Source organism: Panthera uncia (genome assembly GCF_023721935.1).
Source record: "Panthera uncia isolate 11264 chromosome D3 unlocalized genomic scaffold, Puncia_PCG_1.0 HiC_scaffold_8, whole genome shotgun sequence".
Lineage (NCBI taxonomy): Eukaryota > Metazoa > Chordata > Mammalia > Carnivora > Felidae > Panthera > Panthera uncia.
This window is the reverse complement of record NW_026057586.1, coordinates 61,850,907-61,870,097: the sequence shown is the minus strand read 5'-3', so window position 1 is coordinate 61,870,097 and position 19,191 is coordinate 61,850,907. Positions and strand designations below refer to the sequence as shown.

The window sequence follows — 19,191 nt, the reverse complement described above, 5'->3', positions numbered from 1 at the left end:
GTCCTGCTATTAGATCAAAGCTAAATGGTGATTGGGGGGGGGGGGGGTGCGGAGAAGATGGAATCGTGATTCTATGTGTAATTGTTTCCACATCTAATGAGAAACTCTGCTGTGCGTAGGACTGCCCAGCTTGGCTCAGGGAGCATGTGGTGCCAGATGGAACCACTCTCTGTAGAGAGTAAACCTTACCATCCCCATAGCAACTCCACCCGTGCTTCCAAAATGCTTAAAAAGACACACATCAAATTGTTTTCCGCAATTTTTCAGAAACTGACTTTTTATTCCACGCCCTGAGTAAATCAAGTTCACTGGGAATTTTCTTGTTATATAAATGCTCATTGTAGGAAATATGGAAAAGGTAAAAAGACAGAATTTTTAAAATCATCCATAGCACTATGCTGGAAGGTATCTATTTTTAATGTTCTGGTACATTTCCTTCTGGTTGGTTTTCTGGATGGAGGTGCCTATGTCATTCAAATCAGATTTCTGATGGAGGTAAGACTGAAGCTTGACCTCAAGAAAAGCCACCCAACCTTGGGCCGGACATGTGCCATCACTGCTCAGGCAGGACTGTAGATGTGTGGTCTGGATGGGATGGGAGAACCTGCAAAGGAAAGACTGACCTGTCCATGGCTGCCCTTCTCATCTGCAGGCCAGGCTAGCATGTGACCATATATCACACAAAAATAAAATGCTATACTACTCACCACTATTGGGAATTTGTCTTATTTGGGTTTTTTGCCTTGTTCCACTAGGTACTTAGTTTTCACATCCTTGTTGATTTTGAATCCAAGCAAGAAAATAAAACTCAAGAACACATATCTAATACCAGAATAAAAGCACAGTCAGATGTCTGGAAGATGAGTCAGACTTCCAGGTACCTGTCAACCACTTAGTCTTCTGTGAAAAGATGGAAAAAAGATTCACAGACCACAATTTTCTCTATTTTGAACTCTTCATGATCCCAAGAACAGAAGAAAACCAAGGAACCAAGCTGAGGGGAACCAAGCTTATAATAGAGACACATTGTCTGAAGAGAAAATGTGTACCTATGATGATTTTACTAAAATTAATAAATCTGATGATCTTTTACAGGTTTATCAATTGTCTTGAAACATATAAATAGTATCTACTTCATACATAATTTATACAGCTAGCAAGTCAAATGGAGAAGGAGAGAAGGAAGGCAAGAGCCTGCCTAGAAAACAATTGCTTCTCCTGCCTCCAGCAGGTAGTTGACTTCAGGGAGAAATAGCAAAACAAAGTGTTAATGCAGGTGAGTAGAAAACCATAGGAGACAAGGGGTGGAAGGGGTGACCACAATGATGTCACCTGGGATGTACCAGCCTCATGTGCACCCCTTTCACTCCTGCAGCTGTACTTCAGCCCTTCTGGCAGAACTTTCTGTTTGCACTGAGGTCTGACCTGACCCATGGTAACCGAGGGGAGACACCCAGCACCCACAAGTTGCCCCACCCAGGAGGGAGTGGACAACTCACCCGGCGGCACTGTGTCCCCCTGCTGGCCTGTGCCCTGCCTGAGTTCACCTGCGGTCATGCACTGCAGTCCCGGGGCTGCTGCTGGGCACCTCCCAGAACAAGGAGCAAGGCAACACACCCACCCTCCCGCACTTACTTTCCCGTGTGGGGGGTAACAACCAGCACCAGTGAACAGACAGAGAAAACTGGAACAGCGTCCGGGCAGGGCCCAAGGTAAGGCACAGCCTCCTGACGAGGGTCACCAGACGGAGGCCTGAATGAAGCGAGGGACAGATGTATGGCCACCAAGGGGGAGTTTCAGCAGAGCAACCACAAAGGCCTGTGAGGAGGCACCGCAGAGGGAAGGCTGCCAGACCCCAGAGCCCCCAGCAGAGGAGCTACTCAACTGCTGGGCCCTGGCTCACAGTCTGCTGGGCTGAGACTAGACTCCAAAGTTGGAGGGGTTGCAGTCAGGAGACTCTAACCTGAGTGGGGAAGGGACACACTGAGCTGCTAGCAGCCATGCTGCTGACAAGTGAGCAGGTTTGAGGCAGAATTAGAAGACAGAACAAACACGATCTATTGATGGATTGAGGTGAGCTATGGAAAAAAAAAAAAAAAAAGTCAAGGAGGACTCCAAGATGTGTGACCTGAATCACTAGGCAGACTGGAATATACTGTCACTGAGATGGGACAGTGAAGGGCAGATGGGGGAAACCAAAGGGACAAGGTGGATGGGTGTGCTGGGAATCAGGACATCATTGTTAGACATGGGCTTTAGAGATGCCCATCGGACAATAGAGACATCTGACAGATATGAGTTTGCACTTCAGAGTTTAGGGGTGAGATCCTCTATATATAGTTGACCCTTGAACAAGGCAGTGGGGAGGGGTACTTAACCCTGCACAGTCAAAAATCCACCTGTAAGTTGACTCCTCAAAACTTAACTACTGTTCACCAGAAGCCTACTGGTGACCAGAAGCCTGACCAACATAAACCACTGATTAACACATATTCTGTATGTCATATGTACAATACACTGTATTACTAAAATAACTTAAGCTAGAGAAAAGAAAATGTTATTAAGAAAATCACAATGGGGGGGCACCTGGGTGGCTCAGTCAGTTGGCATCTGACTCTTGATTTTGGATCAGGTCATGATCTCACAGTTCATGAGTTCAAGCCCCTCATCAAGCTCTGTGCTGACAGTGCAGAGTCTGCTTGGGATTTTCTCTCTCTCTGCCCCTCCCTTGCATGCACGTGCACACTCTCTCTCTCTCTTTCTCTCTCTCTCTCTCCAAATAAATAAATAAACTTTAAAGAAAAAGAAAGAAAGAAAATCACAAGGGGGCGCCTGGCTGGCTCAGTCAGTAGAACGTGGGACTCTCAATCTTGGGGTCATGAGTTTGAGTCTCACATTGGGTGCAGAGATTACTTAAATAAACAAATATGTTTTTTTAAAAAAAAGAACGTCACAAAGAAAATATATTTAATTTATAGTACTGTATGGTATTTATAAAAATAAATAAATAAACACGTGTAAGTGGACCTGTGCAGTTCAAGCCCATGTTGTTCAAACTGCATAATGAATTTCAATACAGGCAAAAGAATTCTGCCTCTAAGCTTCCCAGATGTGGGTATAAGGTTCTAGGTTTGGAAACCTCCACTGACAGATGAGGGAGAGACACCAGTGAACACCTCTGAGAACGACCGTCCTCAGCAGCTTTGCTTGGCAGGCCTCATCATAGAGGTAGGGTGACCAGGCGCTCAGACACATTTGGAGAAGGCTGTCAATAAAACAGCACCAGAGACAGTGGCAAATAAGTGACAGAAAGGTGTATATCAAACAAGAGGGCACTCGGTTCTTCGGCCAGCTTGCAAGAGCAGCTCTTCTATTCTTTGCTGGGTTCTGCCTGCCATACCCCTGTCAACTCTGAGAGCAAGCCAGGAGAGCCCACTGACATCTTGCCATCCTCTCTCAATCAGTGAACAAGCCAATGAATCACGTAACCACTCTATTTTCCAACAACAGAGAATATATTCAAATGGTATAGGAGACAAGTTCACTTTCTAAGCAACGGAAAGAGCATATCCCATCAGTACCACCCTTCAGGGCACCCATTTTCTGCAGAGGTAGGGCTATTTCATTACAACCTGTCCACATAACTCACCATGTGCAGCTACCAACTGAGCCTCAGTCCTTATTGATCACACAAACTAAATACCCAAGGAGACCAGAAAGCACTTCATTTGCCACCAAAACCATTGAACCATATCTACACCACTGTCAGGGGGTGTCCAAACTGGGAAAAGCCAGCAGACACTCCAGCCTGTGTCTCTATTACAGGCCTAGGACTGCTGAAGCAGGCTTTGAGTGCTTGGACTAGGTAGGCAGTCTCCACACACGGCCTCAGGGAGCGAGAGTTAGACACAGCACTTCTGAGGTCTGTGGAGGAGAGAGAGCAGAAAACTGCAAAGCAAGTGTGAACAGCGGTGTGAATGACTTCCACTTGGAATACAAGAAGGGGATCAGAATACTTGGCAACCACAGAGGAAGAAGCAGAGCCACACACAACAGTAAATAGCTGAGCGGAGAAAAGGGGCCGCTAGAGGTAGAGAGAGGCAAGAGCTGGGCGGAGGTGGCCAGGTGCTGGCCAAGGGCTGAGGCCACAGAACAGTCTTATGTAACCTGGACAAAGGGCCCCAACTCGGAATGAAAACTATTTTGCTAAAAGGAGCGAGACAGAACTGACAGCGACTTGCCTGCACAGCTGAACAAACCATGGCAGAAGCCAAAACCACCTTGAAAAAAAAGGAGCGCAGGCTGAGGACAGAGATCCCAAGTGCCCTGGACCCACAGCACACAAGAGGGTGTGCACCTGTTCTGCTGTTAACAATGGCTGGACACTTAGATTTGCCAGAACCTTCTATAGCTTTTTAAGTGCCACAAAGAGCTCACCGGTAAGCCTCCCTTTAACAAAGGACAAGAAATGAGAGGAGGCTTCCACATCCACCCAGGCTGCCCATACACTTCAATTCAGTGAGGTCTCCGGTCTGCACAGTCCACCTGAGGAAGGATTGCATGGGTGTCCGGCTGTACTTTTGAATTGGATCTTGAGTGCTTTACCCCAACCTCTTAAAATTATGTCGACTGAGTGCCTGCCCAGGAAGCAAGGGGCAAAAGCCTTGGTCCCACCAACTTCAGAAATACCTCATTATGTGGCTTGGACAACGACAGGACATCTCTTTCCCGTTACGTTTTGCACATTAAAATAAACTCCAATCTGAATTCCACATTCAGCTAACGGCCACATTAGAGAAGAGTAAGGAACGAATCCATTAATTACACTTCTATGTACATTTCATTAATTATGTTCCTTAAAGCCAAGGAACCTGAAATTAGATATTGTCTATGAAAAGCTTTAAAAAGTTACAAATGTTTTGCAAATAGAAGGCATTGTAATTACCATATGAAAGGAATAAACCTGGTTTCCTGGTGTGAACTGCATGGAGGATGAAATGTAAGCATTCTGTGAAATGTGAACAAATATTGAGTATTACAGAACTACAGTCAAGACAGAGTATCCAGTGCAAACAAACAGATTAAGGAAATAAATAGAAAGTAGGTCTCCCAACAGGCTTGTTTTTTCTTCACCATTACTGGCTGTTGACTCAGTGTTCAGCAAAGATGGGATGAAACACTCTACAGCAGAACTGGTCTTGCCTACCTTAATCCAGCGCCTTGACACAACAAGAACAAAAATGATGATGACAACAGCTAACGTTTATCAGCTCCAATAAGGACAGAGCTTCCAACAAACTGGTGTTCACCAAATACCCTCTGTGTTCCCCTGCGTTGATCCACACCCTTCCAGCAAGCTGTTTTCTTCCTGTCATTGCCCATCTCAGAGGCACATATCAACTGCCATTTTTTTCCCCACAAAATCTGTCCTGAGCCCTTTTGCCCTTCCACCCGTCCCCAACGAGAGCCTCTTCCACCAACACCATCAGCATGGAGTTCCCTCCTACCTGCATGCTGCCTCACCGACTAACACCAACGTGTGTCTGACACACAAAACTCTGGCCATGATGTACAGTCTCTGAAGGCAGGCAGGAAAAGAACCAGTCTTTACTTATCCCTTGCAGCCCCCACAACTCCCTTGACATATTAATTGAACTTGACCATTTTCATAGATGCACGTGGCCTCTAAAACTGTTACCCCCACTCAGAGCATGAATAAACAATCTCAATTTCTTGACAATTATTTCTCTGGGTCAACAAAGCATTTATATTAGCATTTCATATTACCTAAACCGGAGCACCAAACCCCCACCCCTCGCCATACTCCAATAGTCATAAACTCAGGAAAAGGTGCCTGCAAAAGTGAGGGCAGCAAAGTGGCAAAATATGGCACATGGATTTTAAGCTGGTGGCACTTAAACACTAACAAATAATTTAGGATTTTCTTCACCAGGCTCACCCCTTCATGGGGTAAGTGCAGTTAGAGTCCTAAATTTCAAGAACTATATGCATCACTATTAACCTGTGAAATAACCAGCCCCTTGCTTACCCTTACAGCTACTCTCTCTCATCCCTGTTCTGCACACTTGTTCCCACTGCTCACCAGTGGTCCCCCAATTTTCTTAAAAGATTTTTTATTTTTAAGTAAGCTCTACACCCAACATGGGGCTTGAACTTACAACCCCAAGATCAAGAGTCACATGTTCCACCGACTAAGCCATCCAGGTGTCCCAGTCCCCCAATTTTAAGAACGTACTCCTATGAGCAAAAATGTACGAGCACACACATGGGTCATGTATATTTATCTATAAATTGACACACACACTTATACACCGAAGTTTGAAGCTCTGGTATTTGCCTTCCAGACCCCAGTGCACATAGCTTTCTCGAAGCCACTGACAGTGAACACTCTCTTCCTGCTTGTCCACCTGGCAAAACTGTGTTCTTTCACCAAGTCTCAGCCCAAAGTCAGCTTCTTCCTGAAGTCCTCCTTGACTGACCAGAGTAGACCTAGATGTCCTCCTTGCTCCTCTGGGATCTTTATACCTCCTCGTGCTGCCAGTACCCTGGCGAGGCCACCACCCAGTGCAGTAACCATTTGGGTACCTGCCTTCCAGCAGTATGGGGATAGAGCCAGTGCCTGGGCATCACAGTGCTCCACAAGAATGTAGAGCAGAGCAAGGGGTAACAGAAGCAAGCTGGCAGAGCTTACTGCCCTTCATACCCAGCCATCTCACTCTCTCCATGTACAAAGATTTTCCTGACTTGGGGCTTAAATGGGGTTTCCCAATTCTTTTTTTTTTTTTTAATGTTTATTCATTTTTGAGAGACAGAGAGAGACAGATCGCAAGTGGGATAAGGGCAGAGAGCGATGGAGACACAGAATCTGAAGTAAACTCCAGGCTCTGAGCTGTCAGCACAGAGCCCAATGCAGGACTTGAGCCCATGAACTGTGAGATCACAACCTGAGCAGAAGGCGGACACTTAACCAACTGAGTTACCCAAGCACCCCTGGGGCTTCCCAACTCTTAACTTGAGGCCTGATTATAAACTGCCTGCTCTTATTTGCTGGCTGCTTCCTGTACACATAGTCTACAGAGGCAGGAGCTGGGTCTCCATACCAGGCTGGGCAGATGCCTCACAAATCCTTATGTGACTTAAAGACAGCTGCCATTTACTGGGCACTCACCATGGTAGTTCACTGAGCCTCTCCCAACTGGTTTGCATAAGCATTATCTTACTTAATCCTCTTCAAAACCTAAGAGGTGGGCAAATAGTTGTTTTAGAGAAGAGCAAACTGATCTTCCCAAGGTCATGCAGCCTCCCAAGGGTTCAGTCAGACGAGACCTCAGAAGATATAGCACCCCCCTCATAACACATCTACTCAGATACTTCCACACACACTGGACAGCAGAGTGTGGACAGCAGAGTGCTGCAGACAGTATGCTCAGGCCCACGTTTTTGCCCTGACATTGCTTCCTCAGGTGGGCCAAGTGGAAGGCCTGCTACATGGCAGATGCCAGAGTGGGAGCCATCCCCTTAGGCACACAAATGTGCCCCAATTTTTAAAACCCAATATATAAACCATGTTATAACAATAAAAGGATGCATTCACAGGGGCGCCTGGGTGGCTCAGTCGATTAAGCGTCCGACTTCGGCCCAGGTCATGATCTCTCAGTCTGTGAGTTCGAGCCCCGCGTCGGGCTCTGTGCTGACAGCTCAGAGCCTGGAGTCTGTTTCAGATTCTGTGTCTCCCTCTCTCTGACCCTCCCCCGTTCATGGTCTCTCTCTGTCTCAAAAATAAATAAATGTTAAAAAAAAAAAAATTTAAAAAAAAGGATGCATTCACATTGCGAAGTAATGCACTAAGAGTTCCATTAAATAATTCCAACTCCATTTAATGTCCCACTGTATTTACCAGAAAACAAATATGATTTTTCTGGATTAAATTTACTAATAATTATGTAGTTATTACTGTATATATATGTGTGTATATATATAATATTTATTATTTTTACATTACTCTTCAGATAAAAAAAAAATTAAGTCCCAGGACCTACCTCTAGTTTAGAAATAAAGATTCTGAATCTCACATTTAAATATGAATAGGATGAAAGCTAAGTTCTGTAAGGGTACAATATTTATCTTAATAGCTGAAGTAGCAGAAAAACATTCACCCAAGCCATCCAACTGTAAACGTTACCTCTACCTTTAAAATAACGCATGCATTACGTCCAAAAAGGCCCTCTATCCCTCCTAGAAAAAACAGTCTGGCATTTTCTCATTCTGCTGAAGGAACAAGCCAAATGCAGGAAGGTCAAATTAAACAAAAGTCTGTCAGACCCGCACACACCAGCCAACAGCAAACGGGGAAAGTACACAAGGTGTATTTTTCAGTCACCCAAAATGCCCTGAGTAAATGTTCCAGCAAACTATTCAATAACATCACTAGCACGCAACTGTCTGGGAGCCTCCCTCCCAATTGCAGAAAGGGACCAGCACAAGCTGCTCCCCTAAAGATACTGCCTGACCCCTTATGGTCAAACCACCTGTGTGGCCACCAACCAGCCCTGCCACCCACTGGCAGTTTTCTGCATACTCCATCTCCAAGGTCTTGGCACCGTCCACACTGCCAGCCATGGCAAGAGTGGGTTTGTACCTAGAATGCAGCATGGGGTTGACGGCATGGCCAGCAAGGGAGTGATGCAGGCCAAGAGACAAATGCCCACGCAGAGCCTGGCACCATCCATGCCTGTGGTGCCAGGGATCAACTCACCTCGGCACAGAGGAGAGGACAGTGCCCACCTGGGCCCCATGGATCTCGCACACTGCTCACTAGGCCATGCCACAGATGAGGCACACTCCCAGCATGCACCCCAGAGCACAGTAAGCACTCACAGCTGCTGAACAAATGGATGCATGAAGGTGCATGTGAACATAACAAGCAAAATGGGACTAGCCCCCAAGATGCGGGTATTACATCTTGCTTCCTCCAACCAGCCCTGTGAATGGGCTCCCCTCCAGCCAGCCCGTCCCAGCCTCTCAGCTGAAAAGGCTGCCTTTCAAAGAATACAAAACTGATTTGCCTTTAGTTAATCAAAAACCTCCTAAAATGATTTTTCTTTTCTCTCAAGCTTCAGGAGCAATCAGCTTAGGAGGCCAGACACTGTTAATAGTAGCATGTGACTCTGAAAGGGCACAGACCTCTGCTGGAAGCAGAAGACTCTGCCAGATCTATGGAACGGAGGAAGTGAGTGCCCTCTGCAGAGGCACCCATGTCAAGTGTTGAGCATCAGCCATCAGGTAAAACCTAAGAGAATTTTATGTCAGCATCCTAGGGGACAAAGCTAGGGAAGAGTGTGGTCTCAGAAAGTAGTCATTCAAACAGAGAGAATTGACTGAACAAGATGGCACACCATCTTCCAGCAGCTGGCTACTGAATCCACTTTCTCTCCTGCTCCCCACTTCTTCCCTGTGAGTCCAAGTTACCCTCAGCGGGTAGGGTGCAGATGGTGGGAAAACCAGGTGCAATTCTTGGCCATAAAATCCTCTAATTTTATTTTAAAATATAGTAGATTGTTTAGTGTCCTTAACCTACCTAAGTAGAATGGATCTCCAATTTAAAATAGCACAAAGGCTGGGGCGCCCGGGCAGCTCAGCTGGTTGAGCAGCCAACTCTTGGTTTCTGCTCAGGTCATGATCTCACGGTTCTTGGGATTGAGCCCCACCTCGGGCTCTGAACTGGGCGTGGACCCTGCTAATATTCTTTCTCTCTCCCTCTCTCTGCCCCTCCCCCACTTGTGCATAAGTGTGTCTATGTGTGTTGACACACACACTCTCTCTCAAAATAAATAAATAAACTTAAAAAAAATAAAAAATAAAAGTAAACTAGCACAAAGGTCTTCTCCGTCCCTGAGGAGATCATCCACAAACATCACCGTACTTGCCCATAACAAAACTCTGGCAAACAGCAGAACTCTCTTCACTTGTGATCCAGATGATATAGATCTAGATTCTTGTAACAAAAAATGGAAAGGAAAATTTAAACATCATAACATTTACTGCCAAATTTGCACAGTTTTGTAATAATATTTGATACTGGCAAGGGTGAGCCACCCTCATATCTGTGGAAATGCAAAATGCCTCATGCTTTCTGAAAAGCAAGCTGGTGATAACTTTTGGAGGACCCTCTAAAAGTTCTTGTACCCATGAACTTCCCTTTTAGGAATCTATCCAAAGGATGTAATCAAAATGTTCAACGCAGTATCATTTATAATAGAGAAAACTGGTAATAGCGTCCCAAAACAAATTTTTAAAAAATAATAATATGACCATAGAGTAGAATGTTATAGTTACCAGCAGTGGTACTCTTGGAGAATATTTAAATTACATGAAAAAACGTTCAGGATTAAATGCTAAGTCTGAAAACATATACAAATTCTATACATGATTTTATACTTAATCAGTAAATAAGCCTAGAAAGAATCTACTAAACTATTAACAGTGGTCTTCTAAAGGTAGTAGAATCAAAGGTAATTTTAGTCATTTTTATTTTCTTCTTTGTTTCTTTTTTCTTCGTTTCATTTTCCAAACTATCTTCGGTGAGAATATAATCAGGAAAAAAAGAATTTCAGAGCCTAGATCTATGACGATGTGTTCAGCAAGCCTAAAAGACTCTGTAGAATAAAAAGTCTAGGTTCAACTAGAGTGGGCAGAGCTGGACTGGTGGCCAGTGTACCCAGGCCTCCACGTCTGTCCTTGACAGGTGGTGCTCACACCTGCCACACAGGCAGTGACGGGCGCATCCTGGGGGTTGATGACTATGATGCACTCTGGGACACACCACATGAAAACATGGCTGCTCAACGCTGTGGAGATGGGGGGGACAGAGCACAGACCAGAACAGGAGCTTCCAGAGGCCTGCCCTGCCTCAACCCCCAGGAGAACAGCACTTGTCCAACCCCATCCAGGTGACTGCTGGGATCAAGTACCTCACATTGTGTGGGCACCATAATATATCATATAGGGGACAGCACCACCCCAGTCACCTGGCTTAATTCAGGGGCTGTGATGGGTTCCATTCCCTGCCCCACTGCCATGGGAAGATTTGCAAAGAGCTGAAGAACTATCCTGTCAGACCCAAGTAAATCTGGATCTCCTGCAAACTGAACTCACTTTAGGTTCCATAATCTCAGTTAGGTTTGTCCAAGACAGACTATATTTCATGAAAAGTACACAGTGATGTGCATGGATGATTAATCTATGCCCTCATGGAGCAAAATAGAAAATCTTAAAGATACGATTATTTTTTCATTTTTCCCCCAAATGTGGGAAGCACATTTGGGGAACAAAACTAAAACCGTAGCATTCCACAAACTGGGGTGAGCTGGATCCTTCTGAGTGAACAAACAACTAAGTAGGACCTCATCCAGCCTCATCCCCAGACTCACAGCAGACAGAGGGCCTCCAATGGCCTCAGTTCACCCTCCAGAAAATAGGTCCTAATGCTCCCACAATCTATACCCAGACAAGACAAACAGAAGAGGTTTTTAAGGAATGGCACAGAATACCTCAGGCAATAAAACTGCTGCTGATTTTACTTCATCTGTCTTTCAAGGGACTCAAGGTTCAATGTGGACAAAACAAAGCCACCAATGGCCTAATTCTCAAAACTCAGGCTCTTGTCACGAGCAAGACAGGCACAGAAAGCAGAAGCTAGAAATAAGAATGGGGACTGGAGGTGAGGGGGGGTATAATCAGTTACAGATGAAGGCAGGAAGGAAGAAGAAAGGGACAGAAAGGGTACTATCCTCCCCCCTCCCAGCTGGTAAATGAATGATGTCTGATGAACTTCTGACTTGGGCCCAGCCTCAGGCAGCCTGGAGTCAAAGCCCAGACCCCAAAAGAGAGAACGCAAGGGCTTCCTCCTACTGACTCCACCCTTTATTTACAAGAGGTGTGACTGGGCAATTTCCGGGCTTCCTATTACCTTCCTGAAAGCTGGGGATGGTAGCAGTACAGATGTCACAGGAGGGCTGCACTAAGGACTAAATTAGTTCATATGTGTGCAACACTAAGAGCAGCCTGGCACATAGTCAGTGCTATGCAAGTGTTTGGAACTGTTGCTACTATTCTGTGACCAAGTACCCTGGTGGAGGAGGGCCCGCCAGAGGTCCAGGAGCCCTTCCAAAAGCAGCCTGGCCTCCTGCCGTGGGCTCTCCACTCTTGCCTTCCTTCCGGAAGCAGTGAGATTTTACTATGGAAATCCCCTCCCCAACTCTATGCAGACGTTGCAGGCCTGTGGGGCCACAGACAATGAAAACAATGCCTGGTTGAGCCTCCACCAGCCATAGGCCCAAGCCCACTTCTGCAGAATGGTGGCTGTGCACAGGAACTGACTAGGCACAGCAGGAAACCTGCCATTCTGTGAATGCCAGGGGCAAGAAGTCCACACACCTACACAGAGGATGCTTGCCACACCTCTCAAGGAGAGATGACTAGCCAGGGGCAGATGGGATGGATTCTTTTTGCAAAATGGATGCAATGGCTCTACTTTGCAGAGAAAGGGACCATGTGGATGAGGACACACAGATGTTGCTCACACCTACCCAATTCCTGACCTTAACGTCACTGGAGTAGTCCAAGCCCTGAATCTTGTCTGCAAAGGGAAGAGTAAGTCATTTGGCAGGGGCCCAACTTAGGAGGTGGCTTTGTAATATGAGCAGTGTGTCCGCTAACAACTAGAGCAAGACCATTAAGTTCATTACACCTGTCACTCTGCCAGCTGACTATCCAAATTGCCAGAGATGAAAGTACATTATGCCCAAGGAGTGCCACCCAGCCCCCTCCCAGGGCAGCACACATACACTTATCTCAGACAATTTGTTCTCAGTGTCTGCACCTGCAGAAAGAACGCAACCGTAAACAGCTTGAAACTTGGCTTTGAGAAAACATAGGGCCTAAGCAGCTGAGAACAAAGTTTAGTTACTTCCACAGCAGGTCCCTGGGAGGAAGACTAGGTGCCATGCCCCGTGGTGCACATGGAAGAATGTGCTGGGGTGAGAGGAGGAAGGGGAAGGGCAAGGCGAGGGGGCAGAGCTGCCTAGCAAAACGAAGGACACACAGCTGCTACATGCATTCTGCTGCCCTGCAGCACTGCCAAAAATAAAAGCGAGAGACACACCCTTTTCATTTCCGAACCAAGTCACAGAATTCTAGGCAATAGGCAGAGGCCTTCCTCCCAGCTGCACATCCAACAGGCTCCCTGGGTGCGCAACGCCCGACCGCCGGCTGCAGAGTGCGTTTGCAGTGCAAGCGTGTTGCAGACAGCGGTAATTTATTTATCCCTGTCATGTAACATTAGCAATCTGTCTGGAGCTTGGCAAGCACCAACTTGCACTGTCATATAAACTGTCTGACAAACTTAAAGTTTCGTAAATGGTTCTCCTCCAGCAGACAATAAAGCATCATAAAAAAAAAAAGTTGTCATCTCTTTTTCTGTTCCTTTTCTCTCTTCCTCTTCTAAAAAAGAGGGAGGAGGGGAGAAAAAGAAAAGCAACAACAAAAGAACCTATGCAAACAGAAATGATCCCTCAGCAGGATTCTTAACCTTGAAAGTCTCAACATTTTTCCAATGCCAAGTAAATGAGTAAATAAATGGATGGGGGAGGGGGGTGGCATGGTGGGGGTCAGTCATGAGGGGGGTACGGAGCAAAATCTGCAAAACAAAAGTACAGTCATTAAAAATTAATAAAGGGTGTGGACATCAGCTCCCCAACCCCTTCTGCTCATGGGGATTTGAGCCAGACATTCTGCATCCTCATTAAGTGGTGTCTGGAAGGCTGCCGGAGTTTTAGTGGGTTCTGGGAATGCCAATATATTAACCAGAGGACTTTTTGCATACCCTTTAGAGTTTTTATTCTAGAAAAGTCAACCATTTGGCACAGTGTAGCCTTATTTTTGTCCGGGAAAGCTCTCAGCTGCCAATCAAGAGAGAAATTATAGCTATGTTCTTCGTAATTTCCAAGACCTATCTGGAAAACAAGCCTGGTGGAAAGAAAAGTCCTCACAAAAACAGCTTAAAAGGCCAAAGTGCCATTTTTAGTGGAAATTCAGAGAAAAACAATCCATACTTAAATCACATGGATAAGAGACAACACAAACACTATTTTCAATTCCTCCTATGATAGAGGGAAAAAAACAATAGTCACTGGGAATATGAATCCAATATTTCTGTAGCAATTAATAGTACAGGTGCTTGGGACTGTTTGCTTTAGTTGCATAACAGTAAAGTGAATAATGCCACACACAAAAAAATCTCCCTAAAATGTAGGCAGGTCTTGTGGCCTAAATTTCCAAATAGTAGGAAGAAGCTTTACATTCCTATTTTAAAACTTAAGATTTACGTTCCATGCACACCCATAATATAGGTCAAGGTGTAATTCTAGACTAACAAATCCCATGTAGGCAGAAAGTCACTTTGACACCAAAAAATAATGGCTTCCAGAAGAGTTTTCTGAGACAGGAAGGCAGGAAGGGAAGAAGGGAGCAAGGATAGAATGAGGAAGAAGGGGAGAAGGAAGAAGGGAGAAAAGGGCAAGATGGGACTACATAGAGATTTTGCTTCTGTTTACATTTAATACCCATGTGTCTACATCAAGTATGTTTAATGTTTCTAAAAACTTTCCAGGTTAATATGGAATGATCTTTCTTACAGCTATTGCTCCTTGAGTTTTCTTTCTTCTCTACTAACTCTTACCCAAAAGGACAGACACATCATAGAAACTCCACAAGCCTAGATGATGAAAGGTGAAAAGAAATATGGCAAGGACTACCAGAAAGATCTGACCAGCCACAACAGCACGTGTCACTGCCCCAGCCCTGAGAGTACTTGGGTTTTACATGATGACATAGAGCAGTCATCTCAAGCCTAGACCACAGGGTGACTGCTAGCTAGGCTACAGTGAAGGGATCTAGACAGAGTCTAGGGGTCTCCACTTGACATCAGGACAGAAACTACCCTCATAGAGCAAAAGTCATTCTCACCTATGTTCCCCTGTCCAGCTGGGAATTGCCCCTCCAGCAGCCCAGATGAAAAACAGGCAGTGTCCCATGAGCTACAAGGCTGTTCTGCCAGGCTGCTAAGTCAACCAAGACTACAGCACAGTCCCAAATTGTAAACACCTCTGCAGATGGGTCCTTGCTCTCAGAGCGCCAGGCAAGAAAACTATTCTTAGAACACCGTCAGCAGTTAGGGGGAAATATCTGTCTATGTATGTATATACTCTGGCGGGGGACAAGGTGGGGGAGGGACTTTGATTCTCAAATTATGTGCCAACAAATTGGCACAAAATCCCTTAATAAGCAGGTGGCACTGGCTGGGTTCCTCTGCAGGACCGTGGTCATGCAAACCAGAAGGATCCAAGAGACAGCCCTAAAACCCTGCTGGGAAAAGTCTTCTCCATAGTAAATACAAACCTACATGAACTAGAACCATGGCCAGTGACAACAAACTCTTCCCGGGGCAATAAAAGAACATTAAGAAATTAGAAGGGTCTTTCAAAACAAGGGAGGAAGGTAGCTACAACTAACTCCATTACAGCAAATCCTTACCAGCATTTACAGTCTTGGCCCTAATTCCTAACAGTGTGTTCAATGTCAACAGCAAAATGAAGCTCTTAAAAGAATTAAGCTTCCAAAGATCATGAGGAATTTACCCCTATGTTTTAAAAAGCACTGCTTTGCAAGGGCCATCAAATGGCATTCCAAGGTCGATAGGAAACCAAATATTATAACTGAATATATGTGCATGGGTAATATTCAGATCTCATTTGTCTCCGTAATGACTCAAGTTTGACATTATGATTCTTCACTGAACATAAAGAATATGTTGCAAGAGAAAACTGTGTAGAGTACAAAGGCAGACGTACAGATGACCATAAACTCAATATAAATATTAGAAAGGACTAAATAGTTTTATACAAAATGCAGAACATATCTTGATGCAATGGCAGTTTCTCAGAGCAGACTCTACAGAACCTTCCCTGTTAATTCCGAGCTCAATCCAGAAGCTCTAGGAGAGATACAAATGGAAGAAAAGCTTTCTTGGCTAGCCAAACAAGTGGAAAGGGCCATTTTAAAGGGAAGTTTCCTAGTACTAGCCATGAGGGAAGGCACCAACCTCCACATCAGCCACAGGACCCACATATTTTTAAGGACCAAGGCTGCTCATCATCTCTACCCACCTCCACTGCAAGAAACTTACTAATAGTAGCTCTCGGAATCAACATTCTGTAACAGCTCATCTCACCTCACAGCCCACAATGCCTAGCACATAGTAGGTCATCAATGAATACCCACCACAATCTTAATTAACATTTAGAAAGCAGCACTGAATCATAAGTGGGGTCTGGGGATAAGTTGCCAAAGTAATTGCAAAGCGAGAAAGGCAAGAGAATAGTTGGGACATAGAGAAAGAGAAAAGAAGCAAATCAAAATTATCCAGTTCTAGCTAATTAAAAGACTCTTTGGGGAAAACAAAAATTAAGCTAGCTTACGTGGCCAATGCCACTCAGCAATCATTCCTATGCCCGGTTAGGAGCAAGGAAGCCCTGCTTACTTTAAAGAGTTCCTCGCTGTTCTGACCGGCGACACAGTGCCCCGCCAGCTAAACCCAGAACCAGGGCACTGGCGCGCCTTCTCCAGGTGCCACCCACCCACCACGCGTCCACGTCTTCCTCCCGAAAATCTCTGCCTCAAAGGGAAGCCTCTTCCTTCTCCAGTTAAAAAAAAAAAAAAAAGTTTTGAAACAAGCAAATGCCCTCTCCGTCACCACACTGAATTAACCTGAACAGAACCCACTGTCTTCCAGTCGCGTACTTACGGGGCGCGCCCCCAACGCCACCCCGGGCGGCGCACCCGGTAGGGGTCGCGGGGAAGCCTCCTGGCGACTGAGCAAAGCGGACCCCACAACAAAGGCAAGTGCCGAGCCCGGGCTGGGTGCTCGTCGCTTCCTGTTTATTCCACCGTGAGGGTCAAAGAGAAATTCAACACACGCCTGCTTCCTCCGGGGCTCGGAGACCCAGCCTAAGTGTAACAGCAGCCGCCCCAGACAATCGACTTCCCAGCCAATGCCGGGAGCTCCGGGCGGCCCCGCGACCGACGTCAACGTGCGCGGGGGGACCCGAGCAGACGCCGGGTGAGGCGGGCCCCAGGGGCGCGGGGCGCGAGATGCGGGGTGCTGGGGCTCGGAGCCGCGGGCTGCGGGGTGTCCGGCAGCGGGATGCAGGGTTCAGGGTAAGGCCCGCTCCCGCCCCTTTTTCTTCCCGCAAACTCCCCAGTAAGGTCCTGCACAATCTTCCTGCTTCCCGCCGACCTCCAGTCCCCCCGCCTGCAGTGGTTCGCTGACAGGCCCAAGGGAACCGAGACCCTAGTTTGGGCAGTTACCTCGGCGCTGACCCCAGCCTCCCGGGGGTGCAGAATTAAATCCTGCAACCGCAGGACACCCCGCGCCGGGCACTGAGATTTAGGTCGGCAACGTTCCTCCAACGGAGCACACAAGCAGAGGCGGCCCGGCCTCCGTTCGGGAGTGCGAGGTTGCCCTCCCCACACCCGGCCCGGGCGAGCGCGCCGGGACGCCGCTGTGCCCACCGGCTACACTGCCTCAGACCTCGCGCACTCGTCTCTGTGGGACTCGTCCGGGTGGGGAGGACCCGCGGGGCTGGGCAGCTCCCTCTGGCCCCCGCCGACGGCGCAGGCTCGCGGACGTCCCGTTCCCTGAGCGTCCTGTCCCCGCGTCCTCCGCCCCCTGCCCTCCCCAACCAACACTACCACCACCCCGCCTCCGCGCCGCGCTGAACTTGGGCCAGACGCCGAGACCACAGCAGCCACCTCGGGTCTGCACTCACCTGCGGCCGCCCCTCCGGAGCCGTGGCGGAGGACCGCCTGCAGTGCGGCTAGCCCGGCCACCGGCCCTGCGGGCCGCGGGGGAGGGGCGCGGGATGCGGGGCCGCCGCGGCGGGGGACGCGCAGCCGGCCGGCGGGGAGCGCGGCGCGGTGCGCCAGGTCTCTTTAAGAGCCAGGGACCTTACCCCCGGGCCTCCCCCGCGCTCCCCGCCCCCCTTTCACTTTCCCAGGGACTCGCAGCCTGTCTGGCGGCGGCTCCTCCCCGACTCGCAGGGGATCCCCGGCCGGCTGCGGCGGCGCTCGGGGCAGGCAGGGCCAGCCGCACTCGCCTGCCTGTCCCGCCGGGCCTGGCCCGCAGCCTCTGGGAGGGGGGAGGAGAGGGAGACCGTGCTGCGGCCGCCGAGGGAGGTGTCCCGCTTCCCGTCGCCGGAGGGAGGGAAGTGTTCCGCCTCCCGCCGCCGTCTGTCTCCAGCCGTAACTGTGCTCGCCGAGGCTGTGTCTGTCTCCAACTCCTCCAGTCTCTCCTCCCTCCCCATCCCCCTCTGCGGCGGGGACCCGGCGTGCGGCCAGGCCGCGGGGGTGGCGGGGGCCGCGGTGCTGGCGGCTGGTGGGCGGGCCTCGACCCCGCGCTCACGGGCCGCACCAACCTCTGCAGGCTGCGTGCAAGGAGCTGGGGGCGTGTGGGCGCCGAGGCCGCGGGACCCCAAGGCTCAGCCGGGCCGGCAGGCAGAACACACGGCAGCGGGCTTGGGCCTCGTGGGGCGCGCGCCCACCGCCGGCCGGACGGGGAACTCCAAGTGCAGAGAGAAGGCTGGCTGGCGCACCAGGAGGAGCCGGCTCGCCGGGGCGGGCTAAGGACGGTCTGGGGAGAGCAGGCCGACTTGTTCCCTGCGCCAGTTACCTCGCGGGCTATCAGTGCCCAATAGGCAGCGGGTCTTTGGACACCAGTCCCGAGACATACAGTAGGGCTGCAGGACACGTAGTGAAACCGATGAATCCTAGCTGAGCCAGCCCGGCCCGGGCTCCTCCTGACCCCACGTAGTCACCCTCTTAAGGATTCTCCACCCTTTATAAAGGGCAATGGCTCCAAAATGGAAGGTCATCCGGATTCTTCCTGCTACGACCCTTTCTCCTTAAAGGACCTACAGCTCTCCTCCTCTGAAAGCCGTTCAGGACTTGAACTCTACCTGAGTGCATACAAAATGTATTTTGTCCTCCAGCAGTAGAATTGACAGCCAAGCAGTTTGGGTACTGCCTTAGCATAGGGCATTTTAACCCAATTTTATT

General features: G+C 48.2%; 1 protein-coding gene across 3 annotated transcripts in view; it reads right to left on the bottom strand.

Annotated features, from left to right (window-relative positions):
- LDLRAD4 (low density lipoprotein receptor class A domain containing 4) overlaps nucleotides 1–17,993 on the bottom strand; it is a 436,727-nt gene extending 418,734 nt beyond the window's left edge. Inside the window, exon 1 of one of the 3 annotated variants that reach the window (XM_049620496.1) lies at nucleotides 17,907–17,993. The gene's annotated coding sequence lies outside the window, so the exon portion shown is untranslated. The other 2 variants (XM_049620498.1, XM_049620499.1) reach the window with 2 other exon arrangements.
- Between the last annotated feature and the right edge of the window lie 1,198 nt (nucleotides 17,994–19,191).